Here is a 21,806-nt window from a genome sequence, read left to right as displayed (position 1 = left end):
CTCCAGGCAAGAACACTGGAGTGGGTTGCTGTTTCCTTCTCCAATGCATGAAAGTGAAAAGTGAAAGTGAAGTCACTCAGTCGAGTCCGACCCTCAGCGACCCCATGGACTGCAGCCCACCAGGCTCCCCCGTCCCTCGGATTCTCCAGGCAGGAGCACTGGAGTGGGTGCCATCGCCTTCTCCGCATATAGGCTGCACTTTTTCTCATATTTTTCTTGTATCAAGTGCAAGTCAGTAGTTTCTTTGTCATATTTATTAGTTTTTCCATTATAACTTAATCTTGGTATAATATTTAGACTTTTCATTTTTAACGATTGTAAGACATTCTCCTCTACATTCCTCTTATAGAATTATGAATTTAAGCATTACCCATTCCCTCTGAATCTGAAAGAACTACAAAATTATGAGTCTTGCTGGAGGATGGAGAAATTATAGATATCTGGCAATGTTTCCTCCTAATTCACTTGATGCACAATATGTAATTTTAGTTTTAAGTCTGGCAACTGCATAATAGTCAATGCCTGCTGTTTTCTAATTTAAACAAAGAAATCCTGTCAAAGAGAAGTTGTCAAGGTTACAAAGAGGCTTATAAGCTTTAATAGTTTTAGCACAATACTCAAATATGTAGTGAATTACTGCTTGCACATAAGCAGGTAAGTTTATGTGCAGATAAGTAAGAACTTTGGAGATTCAAGAAGCACATTTCCTATCATTATTGTTCAGTCACTCAGTCGTGTCTGACTCTTTGCAACCCGGTGGACTGCAGCACGCCTGGCTTCCGTGTCCATTACCAACTCCTGGAGCTTGCTCAAACTCATGTCCATCGAGTCGGTGATGCCATCCAACCGTCCCATCCTCTGTTGCCCCCTTCTCCTCCTGCCTTCTATTTTCTCCAGCATCAAGGTCTTTTCCAGTGAGCTGGCTCTTGGCATCAGGTGGCCAAAGTATTAGAGTTTCAGCTCCACCATCAGTCCTTCCAAAGAATATTCAGGGTTGATTTCTTTTAAGATTGACTGGTTTTATTTCCTTGAAGTACAAGGGACTCTCAAGAGTCTTCTCCAACACCACAGTTCAAAAGCATCAATTCTTCAGTGCTCAGCTTTCTTTATAGTGCAACTCTCACATCCATACATGACTACCAGAAAAACCATAGCTTTGACTAGACTGACCTTTGTCGGCAAAGTAATGTCTCTGCTTTTGAATATGCTGTCTAGGTTGGTCATAACTTTTCTTCCAAGGAGCAAGCATCTTTTAATTTTATGGCTGCAGTCACCATCTGCAGTGATTTTGGAGCCCAAGAAAATAAAGTCTGTCACTGTTTCCATTGTTTCCCCCTCTATTTGCTATAAAGTGATGGGACTGGATGCCATGATTTTAGTTTTTTGAATATTGAGTTTTGAGCCAGCTTTTTCACTCTCCTCTTTCACTTTCATCAAGAGGCTCTTTAGTTCTTCTTAGCTTTTAAGGGTGGTGTTCTGCATATCTGAGGTTACTGATATTTCTCCTGGCAATCTTGATTCCAGCTTGTGCTTCATCCAGCCTGGCATTTCGTATGATGTATTCTGCATATAAGTTAAATAAGTAGGGTGACAATATACAGCCTTGATGTACTCCTTTCCCAATTTGGAAATGGTTTGTTGTTCCATGTCTTATTCTAACAGCTGCTTCTTGATCTGCATACAGATTTCTCAGGAGGCAGGTCAGGTGGTCTGGTATTCCCATCTCTTTAAGAATTTTCCAGTTTGTTGTGATCCACACAGTCAAAGGCTTTGGTGTAGTCAATAAAGCAGAAGTAGGTGTTTTTCTGGAATACTTGTGCTTTTTTGATGATCCAATGGATGTTGGCAATTTGATCTTTGGTTCCTCTGCCTTTTCTAAAACCATCTTGAACTTCTGGAAGTTCACAGTTCACAAACTGTTGAAGCCTGGCTTGGAGAATTTTGAGCATTACTTTGCTAGCATGTGAGATGAGTACAATTGTGTGGTAGTTTGAACATTCTTTGGCATTGCCGTTCTTTGGGATTGGAAAGAAAACTGACCTTTTCTAGTCCTGTGGCCACTGCTGAGTTTTCCAAATTTGCTGGCATATTGAGTGCAGCACTTTCACAGCATCATCTTTTAGGATTCCATCACCTCCACTAGCTTTGTTTGTAGTGATGCTTCCTAAGGCCCACTTGACTTCACAGTCCAGGATGTCTGGCTCTAGGTGAATGATCACATCATTGTGATTATCTGGGTCATGAAGATGTTTTTTGTATAGTACTTCTGTGTATTCTTGCCAGCTCTTCTTAATATCTTCTGCTTCTATTAGGTCCATACCATTTCTGTCCTTTATTGTGCCCATCTTTGCATGAAGTGTTCCTTACTTTGCACAAAATGTTCTCTACAAGGCTCTACTTATCAGCAAAGCCCTCTGGGTCAGGGTCTTCTACAGGCTGATCTGGCTGATCCTGAATCAGTGTAGATATCAGATTCATTATGGACTCCACCTGGTCTTGAGAGACAATTTTGGTGTTATAATCCAGAACATTACTAAGCACATAACAACTCATGCTCTTTCTGGACTCATTGTCAAAGTTCTCAAAGAGTGGGTGAAAATATTTTAACTTCAAGGCTTAAAATATTGTTGTGTCAAGGGGTATCTTCAAAAGTCTGGTGAGCTTATGGTGAAACTGCACGACTGGTAGCAATATATTCATGGTTGAGTTTATTAAATATTTCCACTGTTGCTTCTAGAACTTTATCAACATAGCCACAAGGTCAGGATAACACTTAATAGTAAGGTTAATGAGAGAGACTTGTAAAGATGCAACACCCTCTGAAGGCATGTCTTGTCTAGACTGTAATACTGTAGCCACCTACTGTGAAAATATGTCAAAAGTTTAATATCTGTTGGGATTCCAGGTCCATCTTCATGGTGAGCAAATAAAGCGAATCTATCAATTAAAGAAATGATTATTTTTTTCACATTTACATATTGGTGTAACTCAGCACAAGCCCAAAGAAATGGATTCAAAGTCTGAAGGTGGAATTCTTCAGGGGAAAACCTGAATAATGTACTCCATAAGATATTCCTGATCCAAAGCATCTCTGCAGTTCACCACTTGCTCCAATATGCTGGTCAAAATAATCTGTAACATTCCACATTTACACCTTCCAGCTGACTAAGGTGCACCAAATTTCTTCCTGCTAAAATTCTCAGTTCTTGTCTTTCTTGTTCTCTTTTCTCTGTATCTCAGTTCTGTCGCTGATGCTGCATTCAACCCCATAGCTTGTTCATATCTACAAAGTTGAGTAGTACAAAATCCATGGAATCACTGATATTACCAGTTGTTGCTTCATCTGTTGGCTCTCCTGCTTCAGGTAAGATATTCGTGGTACACTGAAGTAGATAATTTCAAAGAAATAGACCTCTCATGGGTATTGCACAACAGGGCACATTTCTACCAAATCTTTCAAAATATCTTTCCTGGACTGAGGAAATGACTTAACATATACAATTCTGAGAGAGTCAATTCCTAGGCAGGTTGATAAGAAGTCTGGGGTCCCCAAGGAGAGAGAGGTCTGGAGTTCTCAAGGAGGAGATAGGGGTCTGGAATTCTCAAGGAGGAGGAAAGGAAAATGTTTTTTTCCCTCTACATTCCTTAGTCTTAGTCACATACAACGTTTTGATCTTTAAGCCTGGAACTGATGATTACACAACAAACAACTCAGTTTAAACTCTGTACTAAGGATTATATAACAACAATGTATCCTGCTTGAGGACAGTTTCTCCTTCCTGAAAACCTCTGGCTAATCCTGTTATCTTAAAAATGTAAATTACAGGAGTGGGTCTAGTAAGATTTTTACAACCTCCAGACATTCTTTTGATTCATTGTAATAACTAATTAAAAAAGTATATAACTCCACTGCTAACCCTAGCAGGGGGGCACTCTTTCTACCCCCTTCTGATGCCTATGTCAGAAGCTTTCTCTATCTCCTTTATACTTTAATAAAACTTTATTACACAAAAGCTCTGAGTGATCAAGCCTCGTCTCTGGGCCCTGGATTGAGTTCTTCTCCTCCGGAGGCCAAGAGTCCCAGCGCCTTTCATGATTCAGCAACAACCTTTCAGTTCCAGCTATGATCAACAGATAAAGCGTTGGGATGATGTTTCCAGCATACTGTACAAATTCATAGAGATCTGCCACTTTTCTGCCTTTAGCAAACTCATCTGTCAGGTAAACTTCCAAGCAGTGCAGTTCATCAGAGACAGCCGTATGAAGTTCACAGTAGCTCTTTAGTGATAACATAGAATCCTGGAGTTCACCAAGCATATTAGAAGCATGCCTCAGAGCATACATAAGCTTGTTCTTGTCCAGGAATGATTGGACCTTCACAGCCTGTATGGCTTCATCCAAGAGTTTCTCTGCTCATCCTGCAGTGTCTGCCGTGTTTTAAGCATGGTGACTCCCCTAAGCCTGCAGCAAGCAACACCCATGCGGATCCTCCCGCTGTCCCACACTTCTTAAGGGAACTAGACAGTGTGGTAAAGTCAGGGCATCAACAATTACAGTGCTTTGAACATACAATTATCTTTCAGTAGTCACTGTTAGGTAGGTAGAATAGGGAAAAGGAGTCCAAAATGGTGATGGCTAAAAAAAAAGGAAGGTCAAAGGAAGGTCTGAGGACCAGAGTGAAGACTTCAGGCAGAACAAGCAGCACTCCTGGCTAAGCCCAATTTGCATAGGGCAGACCCAGGTGGAGGACAAACATATAAAAGGAGAAGCCAAAGTGCTTTCTCACGGACTGTCTCTCCCGCGTGCGTGTGCTCTTTTCTTTCTCTCTCTCTCTCACTCTCCTGCTATCTTCTAAATAAAATAGAGCTGTAACAGCTGATTTGGTTAGCTGTTTTGCCTAAGAGCTGTAGCACGGTTTGTCCAAGACCCAAGAGCTGTGACGCGCCGAGGGCCTTAATGTCCATTGCTCCAAAGCTTTGTTGTGATGAGACAAAGAAATGAGGAACATACACTCGCATGACAGTCACGCTTCAAAAAAATAATTTACTACACATGTTGAACAAAACTTTTATTTCCTAATCATATATAAATATAAGTATATATACGTAATAGGCACTGAGACTTTCATCTCCCAAATGGAATTGTCCTGATTAATAGAGATATAATATATAATTCTTACAATTTACCAAGTTAAATATTAACGGTTACAAAAGGCCCTTTCAACATATCTGGGTCTCAAAAATGTGTGCATTGAAGAGACTCCTGGTTCTTGACAAGATGAAATAACAGAGATTATATTTACCATTAAGTCTGAAACAACCAAAAAGCAGCCAAATATATGAAACAATAATTTTAAGACACTGGAATCAAGCACTGAAGGACAGTGAGCTCTGAAAGACGAGAAACAAACATAAGTTGCCCCAGCTCACCCGCCGGAGGGCAGGGAGGGGAACCCAGGCAGAAGGAGGATGTCCCCCGGGGTTAAGGAGATGGAGCTGCGTGCTTGCCTTAGTGACTAGATAAACTAGCCATACCGAGCAAGAGAAAAGGCTGGAGATGCAAACTACCAGCGTCGGGAATGAGAGAGGCGACCTTACTGCAGACTGTACTGATGGTAAAAGGAAAACAGGGAGGCATTTTGCATTACTTTATGCCAATAAATTGTACAACTTAGATAAAAGGGACAAATTTCCCCCAAAGGGTGGATTCTTTGGATGACAAAAAAGAAGTAGATTACCTGAACAGTCCTGAATAATGTACCTACTGATGAAACTGAATTTTTAGTGAACAAGCAAACAAAACCTTCTCACAATGGAGCCACCAAGCTCAGATGGCTTTTTTGGTGATTTCTATCAACTATTTCAGGAAGAAATTTTATTTTAAACAAAATAACTCTAGAAAAAAATTAAGGAAAGATCTTGTTTGACCTAAGGTTCTTAGGTGTGATATCAAAAGCATTGTCCATTAACGAAAAAAGTGCATAAATTTAAGCTAATTAACATAAAACATTGCTGCTGTTTGAAGGATTATTAGGAGAATAAAAATAGAAGCCAGGGAGAAATTATTTGCAAGTCATGAACTTGTATCTAGGCTATATAATGAACATTCAAAGCTTAATAATAAAAAAAACAAAACCACCAACTACAAAGTGGATGAAAGATTTGAACCACAGCAGAGATAAGAGTGGCAAGTGGACACATGAAAGCACATTCAACACCATTATTTACCCGTTAAACACAAAGTTAAACCACGGAAGGTTGGCTACAGATAAAAAGATCAGCCATAGCAAGTGTCAGTGAGGCTGCGAACAACCGCAACTCTCAGCGGGGGTGGCAGGCGGAAGGGGAGGGCAAAATAGCACAGCTGCTTTGGAAGACAATTGCAGTTTCTAAAAGATGAGCGTACAACTCCAGTGTGTTCAGTCATTCTACTCCTAGGAGTTTACAAGGAAAAATAAAAGCATATGTCAACACAGAGTCGTGCACGAATGCTCAGGACAGCGTCATACGTCACAGCCAGAACTGGAAGCACACACCCTCTATGAGTGCATGGGTAAACTGTGATACAGTCACACAAGGGGACGCTACTCAGCAACAAAGAGGAAAGAGGGCTGATACACGCTGGTGAAATGATGTCTTGGTATAATCAGGCTGATGAGACAATCCAGACAAAAAGTGCACACACTGGATGATTCAACTAATATAAAATTCTAGAAAATGGAAACTACTGAATTGTGATGAAAGTGCTTGCCTGGGTACTGGAGGAGGGGAGGCCACCGGGGAAGAGGTTAAAGCCAGCAGGAAGACACTTTTGGAACTGATGGACACATTTACTATGACAATGAGTGGTGGTTTCCTGAGTGAATACAGATGTTAAAACATTAACTTGTACATATTTAATATGTGTATTTATTTTATGTCAATTATGGGGCTTCTGTGGTGGCTCAGATGGTAAAGAGTCAGCTTGCAGTGCAGGACGCTTGGGTTGGATCCCTGGGTTGGGAAGATCCTCTGAAGAAGGGAATGGCTACCGGCTCCAGTATCTTGCCTGGAGAATTCCATGGACAGAGGAGCCTGGTGGGCCTCAGGCTCTATAGCCCTTTCTCTTGGTATCTTGTGAAAACTAGGGTTTGGAGACTAGGACCACAGTCTGTAGCATTGTTGAATGAAACTCAAAATCATGAAATCTTATGTTAGAATAGACCCAAGGACTTTGGTAGATCAATTTCCCAGTCAAACAGAAATTCTTTGTATATCATCTTAGGTTACAGGTACCTAGTATTTCCTTAGCCTATTTAATTCCAGAGCATTCATTATTTCATTGTTATTTGTTTGAAAATCTATATATTATGAAGAAATCTGCTTCCTCTGGACTTTTCTTTACAAGATATTGTGTTTGATGCCTACTGAATATATGGTATTTAGTGGTAGGGAAATAATAACTTGATCCCTTGGACAGTTTTTTTTTTTAATTTTTATTTTTTGCTAGAAAGGGAACTTATAAACCACTTGCTCTACCCCTTATTTTACCTGCAGAAAAACTGACACTTAAAGTGTACATGGCCTGCCGTCTACACTCAAGGGCTTGGCCCAGTCCTCCTGTCAGTGTGCCCCAACAACTCTGTGCAAAACCTGCTTGTGTGATGGAAAAAGATAACTTGTCCAACGCAGTTTAAACAGATGCTCTGTCATAAAATGCAGTCCATTCCAACCCCCCATTGTGGAACTGGAGTCACCCAGAGGTAGTCTTTATTCTATCCAGGAATATCTGACACCATGGTGTCTGATTTGTTTTCTTTTAAAATAATTTGTATATATGGAATCTTAGCAGTCATTTTATTATTGCTACACAATGAACTTAATGTTCTTCATTATTTAAAAATAATTTGCATCAGTTCAGTTCAGTCACTCAGTCGTGTCCAACTCTTTGCCACCCCACAGACTGCAGCAGGCCAGGATTCCCTGTCCATCACCGACTCCTGGAGTTTACCCAAACTCATGTCCACTGAGTTGGTGATGCCATCCAACCATCTCATTCCCTGTTATCCCCTTCTCCTCCCACCTTCAATCTTTTCCAGAATCAGGGTCTTTTCTAATGAATCAGTTCTTCACATCAGGTGGCCAAAGTATTGGAGTTTCAGCTTCAGCATCGGTCCTTCCAATGAATATTCAGGACTGATTTCTTTCAGGATGGACTGGTTGGATCTCCTTGCCGTCCAAGGGACTCTCGAGAGTTTTCTCCAATATCACAGTTCAAAAGCATCAATTCTTCGGCACTCAGCTTTCTTTAGAGTCCAACTCTCACATCCGTACATGAATACTGGAAAGACTAGATGGACCTTTGTTGGCAAAGTAATGTCTCTGCTTTTTAATATTCTGTCTAGGTTGGTCATAACTTTCCTTCCAAGAAGTAAGCATCTTTTAATTTTATGGCTGCAGTCACCATCTGTAGTGATTTTGGAGACCCCCAAAATAAAGTCTGACACTGTTTCCCCATCTATTTGCCATGAAGTGATGGGACCAGATGCCATGATCTTAGTTTTCTGAATGTTGAGCTTTAAGCCAACTTTTTCACTCTCCTCTTTCACTTTCATCAAGAGGCTCTTTAGTTCTTCTTCCCTTTCTGCCATAAGGGTGGTGTCATCTGCATATCTGAGGTTATTGGTATTTCTCCCGGCAATCTTGATTCCAGCTTGTGCTTCCTCCAGCCCAGCATTTCTCATGATGTACTCTGCATGTAAGTTAAATAAGCAGGGTGACAGTATACAGCCTCGACGTACTCCTTTTCCTACGTGGAACCAGTCTGTTGTTCCATGTCCAGTTCCAACTGTTCCTTCCTGACCTGCATATAGATTTCTCAACAGGCAGGTCAGGTGGTCTGGTATTCCCATCTCTTCAGAATTTTCCAGTTTGTTGTGATCCACACAGTCAAAGGCTTTGGCATAGTCAATAAAGCAGAAATAGATGTTTTTCTGGAACTCTCTTGCTTTTTCGATGAATCAGCAGATGTTGGCAATTTGATCTCTGGTTCCTCTGTGTTTTCTAAAACCAGCTTAAACATCTGGAAGTTCACCATTCTATAATTTGAATAGAAATAATTATAAAACTTACTATAAACAGATTGTTATAAAAGTAGCTTTCCAAAGCCCCAACTACCAATCCCATCACTGAATTGCATATTTGAATGTTTTACTCATTTCAAAATATCCTGAACAAACATTGGGGCTTCCCCAGTTATTCCAAGTTAAAATTGTGATTTCCCTTAGCCAGAGACCCCTCAAGAATCTAAAGCATCACAGTGTCCTTGTGGACAGAAACACTGCCTCACATTTGCATGGTGTCTATAAAATGACCATTTTGCTTTATCCACATTGTGAATAGTTTTTGGCACCCAGACTAAAAGCATTTCTGAATGGTTTTAGAAGAATCTTTAAGCCATTGTGCCAGAAGGGCTATAAGACATTAAAGAAGAGATCTCACGTAATTTCATGAAAAGTTGTCTGTTACTAAATGCTCACTAATTCTATTTTAATATAAATATAATTTATAATTCTTAGGAGCTTAACTTGCAAAACAATAAGAATTGTGTAAGTCTTTGTCAGTTCTGTCCTGAATTAACTTTTCAGGTGTGTTTACTGTTTCATGAGAGAGAGTAGATGAGCTCTCTTACAAATCAGATGTGCAGCATCCTATTACCATGGTGACATGCAGCCCATCCAGGACTGTCCACAGGCATCTGATGAGGCGTAAATTCACTTGCACTGATTGACTCTTCCCAAGTATTTGGATAGAACTTGGCCTCCACAGGAGAGTTATATAGTGTTCTTTCCCATTAAAAGTTCTGCTATTTTATGTTGTTTAGGCATGCCCAGCGGCCTAGGAAAAGTGAATGTAATATACTCCTTAACTAGCCAATTTAGCAGGAATGCTCTTTCAGAGAAATCACTCATGTCCAAAACTAAACTAATTTCCAAGATCTTTCATTTTGATAATCCAACCAAGCTCACTGGAGGTCTAAGCACATGGGGAAGAAGGAAATGGCAAATACACTCACGGCAGGACTGTTTGTTCTCACTGATCCCACAGGGGGTGACCGCTGGCACTTCCTGAAGGAAAACTCTGAGGAGCCTCAATCTGCCTTGGCAGACGTCAGCCCAGAGGAAAGGAGGTCGCCTGCCCCCGGAGGCGGAGTCTCAGTGGCTGTCTCTGGGCAGAGGAGAGGGTCTTCCCCGCCCACCTTGGTCTCCACCTGTGTTTCTCTTTAATATCTCTGCAGGGATCCTTGCCAGCTTCCGACGTTTCTTTCAGATACACAGTGAGGAAGTGATACCCTGAGGGACTGCAGTGCTGGCAACAGCTTTGATTCCTCTGAGGTTTCAGGTGTGAACAACACCAAACACTGTCGAGCAAATTTTTAAAAATTCTGAATGTGTGTCTCCCCTTTTCCCCTACTATTAGCACATTATGCTCAACTGTGAGCCTACCTGGTAAATTATATGACTCATGTTCTGCTTCCACTCAGTATTTTTGAAGCTTTTTGAAGATTATAAATGTGGTTAATACTCTGACATAACCAAAAATGTTTCTCAAGTTTTGTTTTTAAACAGTGATCTTTGCAGTGTTAAATTGTGTAATTCTGTTAAATTGTGAAGAGTATGTCTTTCAGCCCTAAGATCTTCCATACTCAGACCAAAAGCTTCAAATCCAAAGCAAGATCCAGTCTGATTGACATTTCACTGGGACCGCAAATGGTAGGTAGTCCAGGAAGCAGGTATTTTCAACCTGAAAGTCATATTCAAACCAATCAAAAGAAAAGCCTTGAAGGGCTTAGTTTTAGGGACTTTTTCTAATTTGGAAATTCCTCTCCGGTATTGAAATAAGCATTAAGGTAAATAGAGAATTAGAAATTAAATTTTGAAATACATGATGGATTATGATTTGTAAATAATTAGTAACAAAAATTCTAGTAACCTAGCATTTTCATTCGGAGAAGGCAACGGTAACCCACTCCAGTACTCTTGCCTGGAAAATCCCATGGACGAAGGAGCCTGGTAGGCTGCAGTCCATGGGGTCACTAAGAGTCGGGCACGACTGAGCGATTTCACTTTCACTTTTCACTTTCATGCATTGGAGAAGGAAATGGCAACCCACTCCAGTGTTCTTGCCTGGAGAATCCCAGGGACAGAAGAGCCTAGTGGGCTGCCGTCTATGGGGTCACACAGAGTCGGACACGACTGAAGCAACTTAGCAGCAGCAGCAGCATTTTCATATTCACTAGGGAATGCATTGTTATTCTAGGAAACTCTGAACTGAAAAAATATTTTCTCTAAGTATTATTTATAAATATTTTTGATGCTTTATGAATATTATCTTCCCTGGTGGCTCAGTTGGTAAAGAATCTGCCTACAATGCCTGAGACCCAGGTTCAATCCCTGGGTAGAGCAGATCCCCTGGAGAAGGACATGGCAACTCACTCCAGCATTCTTGCCTGGAGAATCCCATGGACAGAGGAGCCTGGTGGGCTACATTCCATGGGGTGGCAAAGGGTCGGACACGACTATCTGAGCATGTGGTTATTTATGTTGCGTGTGCCTGCGTTCTAAGTCACTTCAGTTGTGTCTGACTCTTGTCAGCCCACCGGGCTCCTCTGACACATGTGTATGTGCAAATAGCAGATTCACCCACAATAGTAGTATCTTTATTTCATCGATTATTTCATTATAAGCATACAAATAACAGATGAATGCTATATTTTATAAAGTCTCAAACAGTACAATGGCGATATCTCCCTCGATGAGGAAAAACTGCTTTGTTTCTTTTTGTCAGTGCCACGTGGCTTATGGGATCTGAATTTCTTGACCAGGGATCGATCCCAGGTGACCGGGGTGAAAGTCCCAAGTCCTAACCACTGGACTGCCAGAGAATTTTCCAAAATTGCTTTTTTATGACCATAAACTTTCCACTTGCTGAACCTATCTTCCCATCAGCTCTGCTTTCTCCTGCCTTCATGCCCAGGGCCTGAGGCATCCTGGAGGGTGGATTTAGGTGCCCACCAGCAGCCAAGGGTGACTCTGGGGGAGCCAAGGTCCCCGAGTCCTCATTTCTTGCTTGTGGGATCACTCTGCATCTGTTTCCTAGTGAGCTGGCTTCTGTCTAAGGACTTCTGACGTGCCCACTGCAGGTGAGGACATGGTGAGAGCATTGGCTATTTAGAAAACCATCCTCGGGCCCTTCTCCAAACACACACACTGCTGATGCACGTCCTGAAATTATACCTCTAATCATTTAAGTACATATGTAATTAAACTATGTAGCACATTTCACATTATAAATTCCGTAAGTCTGGGAAAGACTGAGGGCAGGAGGAGAAGAGGACAACAGAGGATGAGATGGTTGGATGGCATCACTGATTCAGTGGATATGAGTCTGAGCAAGCTCCAGGAGATGGTGAAGGACAGGGAAGCCAGAACTGAGTGCTGCAGCTCATGGGGCCACAGAGTCAGACACGACCTAGAGACTGAACAGCAATAACACACACACATGTAAAATAATACATAGAGCTATGTGCGTGTGTATATACAAATATGTGCATATGTAACTACATTCGCACAAAATGACAAAACATGACCAGTGTCTGTGTCTCTCCTGCTGTCTAGACCATGAGCTGCGTGTGTGCAGATCACAGCTCTTCTGCTCCGTAGCGTATCTCTGTGGCCTACAACAGTGCAGACGGCGCTCAGTGGGCAGCTGTTGAATGGGTTGTTTAGTGAGTGGATGGAGAGGGGATGAGAGGTTGTCTGTGGCAGGCAGCCTTCTTATGCACAGGCTGCACCTCGGCTGTTGTGAAGTCTGATATTAGAAAGTCCTTCCTCGCCCCAGGTTCTGTGGGTGGGCTTCTTCCATGTGCTGGGCCTTCATATTTGTAATGATAGCTGTCCTCTGAGCCCCAGCTACCCCGTAGGTAAGTGCAAACAGAATGAAGGCCGTAACACATGGGGTTTCCTGCTTCTAGTCATGCTGGGGGTGGATTAAGTTGCTGATGGTATTTGGATCAAATTATTGCACTCATCTCACACACTAGTAAAGTAATGCTCCAAATTCTCCAAGCCAGGCTTCAGCAATACGTGAACCGTGAACCTCCAGATGTTCAAGCTGGTTTTAGAAAAGGCAGAGGAACCAGAAACCAAATTGCCAACATCCGCTGGATCATGGAAAAAGCAAGAGAGTTCCAGAAAAACATCTATTTCTGCTTTATTGACTATGCCAAAGCCTTTGACTGTGTGGATCACAATAAACTGTGGAAAATTCTGAAAGAGATGGAAATACCAGACCACCTGACCTGCCTCTTGAGAAATTTGTACGCAGGTCAGGAAGTAACAGTTAGAACTGGACATGGAACAAGAGACTGGTTCCAAATAGGAAAAGGAGTATGTCAAGGCTGTATATTGTCACCCTGCTTATTTAACTTATATGCAGAGTACATCATGAGAAACGCTGGACTGGAAGAAACACAAGCTGGAATCATGATTGCCGGGAGAAATACCAATAATCTCAGATACGCAGATGACACCACCCTTATGGCAGAAAGTGAAGAGGAACTAAAAAGCCTCTTGATAAAAGTGAAAGTAGAGAGTGAAAAAGTTGGCTTAAAACTCAACATTCAGAAAACTAAGATCATGGCATCTGGTCCCATCACTTCATGGTAAATAGATGGGGAAACAGTGGAAACAGTGTCAGACTTTATTTTTTTTGGGCCCCAAAATCACAGCAGATGGTGACTGCAGCCATGAAATTAAAAGACGCTTACTCTTTGGAAAAAAAGTTATGACCAACCTAGATAGCATATTGAAAAGCAGAGACATTACTTTGCCAACAAAGGTCCGTCTAGTCAAGGCTATAGTTTCTCCAGTGGTCATGTATGGATGTGACAGCTGGACTGTGAAGAAGGCTGAGCTCTGAAGAATTGATCCTTTTGAACTGTAGTGTTGGAGAAGACTCCTGAGAGTACCTTGGACTGCAAGGAGATCCAACCAGTCCATTCTGAAGGAGATCAGCCCTGGGATTTCTTTGGAAGGAATGATGCTAAAGCTGAAACTCCAGTACTTTGGCCACCTCATGCGAAGAGTTGACTCATTGGAAAAGACTCTGATGCTGGGAGGGATTGGGGGCAGGAGGAGAAGGGGACGACAGAGGATGAGATGGCTGGATGGCATCACTGACTCAATGGAAGTGAGTCTCAGTGAACTCCAGGAGTTGGTGATGGACAGGGAGGCCTGGTGTGCTGCGATTCATGGGGTCGCAAAGAGTCGGACATGACTGAGCAACTGAACTGAACTGAACTGATTTAATGCTGACTTTTCAAGACCAGGGAATGTACACACTGAGTGTTCTCTATGGTTCTGTGTGATGCTCTTGCATGTGGTGACATTTTTAGCCTTCGGAGGCATTTGTCTTGACTACACTGGGTCTTCTGTTCCTTCATATACATTTTAGAACTGATTTACTAAAGACCACCAAAAAGAAAAAACCCTCTCAGGATTGTGATTGGTATTGAATTAAATTTATAATTTATTTTTATGGAAAAGTTAATGATTTTGCCTTCCTATCCATGAACATAATGCATTTTGGGGTCCTTTTAATGAATTTTGATTAAATTATATCATTTTTTCCATAAGAATTTTACACATAATTTGTTAGATTTATTCCTAGATAGCTCATATTTTTATTGCAATTATATCTGTAGCTCTTAGAAATTGCATTTAACTGTTGTTGGTGTTAAGAGAGGCAGTAAGTTCTATAAGATGTTGAGTGTAAGCCTGAGGTGTTTTTGAAAATCCTTATTAGGGTTCTAGTCTTTCTCTGAAAGACCGCCTCCACCTGTTCCTCTGCCTCTTAAGTGAGCACTAAAAATACCTCTTGGAATCAAAGTTAAAGAATGGGTACATGTTTTGGACTTAAAAACAGTGAAAATAATTTATGACCATGGCTATCGAATCTGAGAAAATAGTATAAATATGGAAATAGTAAAAACTTCTGGAGTTGCACACATGTTCAAAGGCTGTGTTTTGGAATACAGCAGGGCCCTCGGGAGCAGCACAAGGAAAACTCTACTGTTTTTCAGTGACTGTCTCAGTTTCAAGTCACTTAAATTCACAGAACCGTCTTATTTATTGACACAATTGCAGCAAATTTAGAAAACAATATTCAGTAACTGGGCAAACTATGGAGAAAAGCAGATAACTTATATGCCTTTTGTCAGTTAGCAGCTGGTGTTTGAAACAGAAGCACTCACTTCCTGCAGCATATTATTGACTAAAAGTCAATAGATCTTGGCTGTTCAGTGGGTTCTGAGATACAGGTGGGTCCGGCTCTGCTCTAGCTGTCTCTCGATCTGCAGTGAGCTGGCTGGTGATGACCGAAGAGTGGAGGACAAGCCGCGCATCAAGCCTCTGGAACCGTCATCTCTGCTGCAGTCCTACTGGCCAGCAGGAGGCACTGGCCAAGCCCAGCGCCAATGTGGATAAAGTACACCTGCTTTTAGCATAAGGAGCTGCAAAGGCCCTGGCAGAGAGCGTGCATTTAGAGGAGGCGGCAGTTTGGAGTCACAGTTCAATCCATCAGAGTGCATTTGTGATTTCTACTCTGGCAGTAGAATGCTATCCTACTCACTGTTGGTTTGAAGGCATATAGTCTCACCACTTCAGTGTTCTACTGATGGACAGGGGCAGGAACATGGGTACATTTTAACATTCATTTGGTTGAGTGATGTGCCTGTGCATTTGGCTGATTCCACAAGTCCTGTGGAGGCTCCATAAACAATTTTACTTGCTGTTTGCACAGTGAGAATAACCATCCACTTGATGTCTGAGCACTTTCTGCAGATGTAAGAGTTCTCACCAAGTGCACCATCTGACATGGTGTCTGAAGTTCTATCCTTTCTGGCCTCATTCTTTTGGATCTTAAACATTTGCAGATACTGCAAGTCTTTAGGTCCTAAGCTGCCGACACCCTGATGACAAGAAGCAGCTCTTGAGGAGCTGATGGCCCCGAGGGAGGCTGGGCTTCCTACTCTGTCTTGTCCTGGGTGGACCTGTCTCATTTCATCTTGAACAAGCACACCTTTCTCCAGAGAGCTGCTGTCTGTGGTGCGTACAAATCAATAGACCAATATGAAGAATTGGGGTTTAAAAAATAATTGTGGATTCTTAATTGGAACAAGTGCTAGAAGGTGGCAAGGTCACTTACCTGGGAAACACACTAGCGGGTCCCACTGTGGAGAAGCTGCAGGATTCGTCCTGCGCAAGCACTGGTCTGAGCTGAATCATCATGTCACCCTTCCCATGACTTCACCACTCTCTGATGATGATAAAGGAAGCAGGATAGATTGAAATATCAGCAGCACTCATGAGGCACCACCGACATGAACGAGATAATACCATCTCAAGACACTGCGCAGGGGAATTAAGAGAAGTCAGATGATTCCGCGTGGGCTGCGTCCAAGCTCAGTGGGACTATCAAGTCCTTCCAGATGTTAAGTGATTAATAAATAAAGCAAGTTTGACGGAGTCCAGGCTGTGACTGAGGAACTGGTAATTTGGCAGAGAATCTGGTTTCACATTATCACTTATGGATGTGATTTTTAAGTAACCTTGGAAAACACTTATGAGTTAAGCAACTGTTTATGCCCTTGAAAATTTTGTGCTGTTCTCAGTTGCCAGTGAGTGTGGGTGTGAGCAGAAGGTGGAGCTTGGGCTATGCGTGGAGTGGACGGGAAGTGGCAGATCTGAACAGTAGTGGAACTGACAGCACGCTCAACGAGGAAAGAGACTCTCTCTGTTTTAACAGATCTACATCACATTCTATTTAAAATCATCTTTTCAGTAGATTGCATTTCCCTGCTAAATTGTAAACTTTGTTTGCTTTGCTCAGAATCATGTTCCCAGAGGCCAGCTCGGTTCCTGGAATACAGCAGCGTTTCTTGGGTGAGGAGCTGGGCACAAAGGCCAGGCGGAAGGCTCTGTCATGGGCAGGCAAGGCGAAGTGGGGAGAGGGCCTTTCACAGCTTCTCGGGTTCCCTTTCAACTCAGTCTTTCCTGAAGAGGCACAGGGCTGGGACGAATAACCATGGATATCCAATAAAAATAAGCGAGGAGATTGCTTCGGTCTGAGGGGACAGGAGCGGAGGTCTGGAAGTGGGGAACTGACTGCAGCAACTGCTCCTGGAGTGCTCGTCTGTTCTTAGGCTCTCGGTCACACACGTGCCCCCCCACCCCACGTGATGAGCCCTCTGACCTTGTATTTACTCACAGGGCAATCACCCTTCACTCCCCAGATCACCCAAGCACCCAGGTTACAGCACAATATGGTAAAGTTACCCCTGTAATCCAAGTCAGCAGGAGTTTGAAGGAGTTCTTGTTTTAACTCAGGGAACCCAGAAAGCTTTTGCAGTCCAACCAAAATCTTAAATAGTTTAACTGATTGCTTCTCTGCCTTAGTTTTAAAAGTATAACATATTTGAATTGTACTTTATTTTTGAGAAATAGTTTTATTCACTAAAGAGAATTTTTATGTGCTTTAGCAAAAGAACATTTACACAAAACACAAATCCTGACTGTATTTCTCAAACTTATAAAACAATGTGCCACTTTGACAAATGCCACAATTTATGAACTTTCTTAATGATGTTTTACATTTCCAAACTAACAACATAACTAAAAACAAATCAAAGCAGGAGACAAAGCAACTCATTTTCCCCCAAACATTCTCTCTTACTCCTTTGAGAAGTCTGCATTGTATGATTTGACCCCTAGCAAACCTGTGAAGTGGCTGAAGCTCTATTTCCACCTTTCAGCTGAGCCACAAGGGAACTCCCATTTCCATCTTTCAGAAGAAGAGCAGAAACAAATTACTAGAACCAACCAAAGACTCGCCACTGAGGCACTGCATGGGAGTAGGACCCTGGTTTTAAATTCCTGGTCTAGCCTACTGTGGTTTCTAATAATTGAAGTTGAATGTTACGGGGTTGAATGAATTCCTCTCACTAAAATACGAGGTCAATAGTGAGATGTCTCCTGGAAACATCTCTTAACTTTTAAAATAAAGAATTCCTACACTGACTTTTTTCTTACAGTCATTATTTCTAATTCAAGTTAATGAAGGAACATGAGTATCTACATTTTCTACTGTGTATATTTAAGAACTTTTTTTTTTAAAGAAAGGGATCTTTTGTGTTCGTAGCCAGCAATCAAGCTAAGCCTAGAGAGTAATACAAGAGCCAGTTACCTTAAAGAAGTGACTTTTTCTTCCCTTAAATGATGATTAGGAATATAGAGAAAAACTGTAAACAAAATCATTTAAGCAGATCAAGCAGCTAAAACTCATGATGATGACCACACACGTGGAGAGCAGCCCAAAATCCCCGTGAGAGGTTGTTAGTGTCCCTTCTTAAAGGGTTATTTTGAAGGAACCTGCAGCCTCCTGCTAAACAGCAGAGTCAGCCCTTTCACCGCTTGTGGGGACTCTGCATTCTGCTTCTGCCAGGTGTGAACTGATTCCTCCCTGGGACGGCTGTGGCTCCACTTCTCAGTGTTGAATTAATCCCAGCACACAACGTCCTGTGTAAGTGGTTCTAGAGTTGTCTGAGACAAAGTGTAAACATGTTGAGTGAGGGGAGGGAGAAGGAAAAGGTGGGCCAAAAGATGAGGAAATACACTGATTGAAAAAAATATGGAGTTAAGAGTAGAACCAAATTTTTCAACACCTACTTGGAAGTGTCAGAGGAGAGGAAATTTCTCTTTCAGCTTTTCTGCTACCGTCTTTAATTGCATAAGCTCTCAAAGAGACCTTCTTAGAAAATCCCACTTCATAGAGAAATTAGCATTCCCATGACTTATCCCATTGTTTATATGAAGAAGAGTAATGACCATTGTTGAGTAACAATACAAAAGCGATGGTAATATTTACTGAGCCCTTACCGTGTGCCAGACACCATGTGCCAGACACCGTGTGCAAGACACCGTGTGCAAGACACCGTGCCAGACACTTTTCTTGCACTGTCTGTCCCACTGAACTCCTACAATAACTATAAGAGGTGGACATCATCATCCCCACATCAGGGGCAGAATAAATAGAACCCTGGGATTCAGGGTTGGCCTGACCCTGGCCTGACTCCAAAGGTTACTGTTTTCTCTCTATATGTTTGCCGTTGTGTAGGGGCCAGGGGCAAGCAATGATGTACAGGGGCTGTGCATTAAGGCAGGTACACCTTCTTGAAAGGGCAATTCTCTTGAACGATTTGGTGAAAAGGTTTTGAATTTTTGAGCTCTTAAAGTGCAAGGAGATCCAACCAGTCCATTCTAAAGGAGATCAGTCCTGGGTGTTCTTTGGAAGGAATGATGCTAAAGCTGAAACTCCAGTACTTTGGCCACCTCATGCGAAGAGTTGACTCATTGGCAAAGACTCTGATGCTGGGAGGGATTGGGGGCAGGAGGAGAAGGGAACACAGAGGATGAGATGGCTGGATGGCATCACTGACTCGATGGACATGAGTCTGGGTGAACTCTGGGAGTTGGTGATGGACAGGGAGGCCTGGCGTGCTGCGATTCATGGGGTTGCAAAGAGTCGGACACGACTGAGTGACTGAACTGACCTGAAAGTGCAAGTGTTGCAAGTCAGTCGCTCAGTTGTGCCTGACTCTTTGCGACCCTATGGACTGCAGCCCACCAGGCTCCTTTGTCCATGGGACTTTTCAGGCAAGGATACTGGAGTGGGTTGCCATTTCCTTCTTCACGGGATCTTTCTGACCCAGGAACTGAAGCCGGGTCTCCTGCACTGCAGGCAGATTCTTTACCATCTGAGCTACGAGGAAAGCCTTGAGCTTTTAAAAAAGTTGTCAAATAAGTTGAAAGCAACATCACAACAACTCTTGCCTTGACAGGTGGCTCAATCACATTTTGTCTAGTAAGACTCAGGGGATTGAATATTTTATGTTCAGCAGTCACAAAATTGGCTTTTTCCGTTTGTTAATTAATTTCATAGTAGCTGTCGTAAGAGCATGTTCAAGAGGTTAGAAAGACTTGTTGAATAGTCAGTCCACTGAAATACATGAGCATAAACTGAAATCCTTGGCAAGGTTGGCCAAAATTAAACGTTTATTTTCTCAAAAGTGTCGAGTTTTCCTCTTGCAAAAGAGTGGGACTTTCTTCTTTTATTAAACATTGGCTCCCACTGGAATATTATCTCCCTGAAAGCACAAACTTGTCTGTTTTCTTTCACTACTCTATCCTCAGAACATTTCCAGCATGCACCACATGTTTGATAGACATATGCAGAATGAATTAATAGAATTAAAATTACACAAAATGTTAGCAGTTCAACTTCCTGCCACAGCTGTGTTCCATCAAATAATTTGTTTGTAAACAAATATGATATCTAATTTTACTTCTGTTTGCAAGGAGTTTCCTGATACCAAAAGACTGAAAATATGGGGTAGGAACTTTAGAGTCAATTTTCACTTAGGTTGTCCAGTTGAACTTTAAACTGGAAAAATGGATCAATTTTTGAAGGCAGGAAATTTGAATGTGAGAACTTGATGAAAATATACAACATAATAAGAAACGTTCAGAAGAGTCTAACAACACAGGAAATGAGGATATAAATATAGATATGTAGATATAGCAATTTTCTTTGGATTCCCCACAGTGAACCCCCACACCCTAACTATAACTAGCTAATAAGGTCTTGAGCAGCGTTAGTTAATCTAAAACTGTGTGACATAGCAACACAGGAGGATGGGGGAAATTACTCTTTTTGAATCATGAGCTGTTCAACTACAGTGCCAAGACCATTCAGTTGGGAATGTTCTTTCAACAAATTGTGTTGGGAAGACCTGATATACACATGCAAAAAGCAATGAAGCTTGACCCCTACAGCATACAACAGAAAAAAATTAACTCAGAATGGATCAAAATATTAAATGCAAGTGCCCAGACTATAAAACTCTCAGAGGAAAACGTAGGGAGAAAGAGTCATGACATTCGATTTGACAGTGATTCTTTGGACAGCAAAGGCACAAGCAACCAAAGAAACGTAGACAAGGTAGACCCCGTCAAAATTAAAACCTTACATACAGCGAAGGACACGGTCAGCAGAGTAAACAGCAACCCACGGAAAGGGAGAAAATGTTTGCAAATTATTTTTCTAAAAAGGAATTGATATCCAAAATATATATAAGAACTTGTACAATAGAAAGTTTAAAAACAGAGAAAGGATTTGAATAAAAATTTCTCCAATGAAGTATACAAATGGCCTTTAAGTACATAAAAAGACGTTCAACATCACTAGTCTCTGGGGAAGTGCAAGTCAAAGCCTCAGTGAGACAACACCTCACACCACTTGGATAGGTTTAATCAAAAACCGGAAAATGCAAGTGTCGGGAAGGATGAGGAGAAATCCAAAGTCTGGGACATCACTGTGGGAACGTAAGATGGTGCAGCTGCTGCAGAAAATGATATGCATGCCCGTGTGCTCAGTCGTGTCTGACTCTGTGACCCCGTGGACTGCAGCCCACCAGGCTCCTCTGTCCATGGGATTATCCAGGCAAGATTACTGGAGTGGGTTGACATTTCCTACTCCGGGGGATCTTTCCAATCCGGGGATCAAACCCAGGTCTTTTGCATCTCCTGCATTGGCAGATGGATTCTTTACCACCTGGGAAGCCCCCATGGAAAATGATATGGCAATTCCTCAAATAATTCAACATAGAATTATCATATGATCCAACAGTTCCACTCTTGGCATTATAGCCCA

General features: G+C 42.0%; 1 long non-coding RNA gene and 1 pseudogene across 1 annotated transcript; both read right to left on the bottom strand.

Moving 5' to 3' along the window:
- Positions 1 to 2,394: 2,394 nt before the first annotated feature.
- LOC147373351 (vacuolar protein sorting-associated protein 35 pseudogene) lies at positions 2,395 to 7,560 on the bottom strand (annotated as a pseudogene).
- A 256-nt stretch (positions 7,561 to 7,816) lies between these two features.
- Positions 7,817 to 16,436, bottom strand: LOC147373350 (uncharacterized). Its single transcript, XR_015163043.1, has 2 exons — positions 16,245 to 16,436; positions 7,817 to 9,076 (listed from the first exon to the last, which is right to left on the bottom strand). It is a non-coding gene; the product is annotated as an uncharacterized LOC147373350 (long non-coding RNA).
- Positions 16,437 to 21,806: the final 5,370 nt, after the last annotated feature.

The sequence above is a fragment of the Bos grunniens genome, chromosome 4 (genome assembly GCF_055505025.1).
Source record: "Bos grunniens cultivar Pamir isolate PY7600 chromosome 4, Bosgru_T2T1.0, whole genome shotgun sequence".
Classification (NCBI taxonomy): domain Eukaryota; kingdom Metazoa; phylum Chordata; class Mammalia; order Artiodactyla; family Bovidae; genus Bos; species Bos grunniens.
The sequence above is the reverse complement of the archived record's forward strand: the minus strand, read 5'-3'. Positions and strand labels throughout refer to the sequence as shown.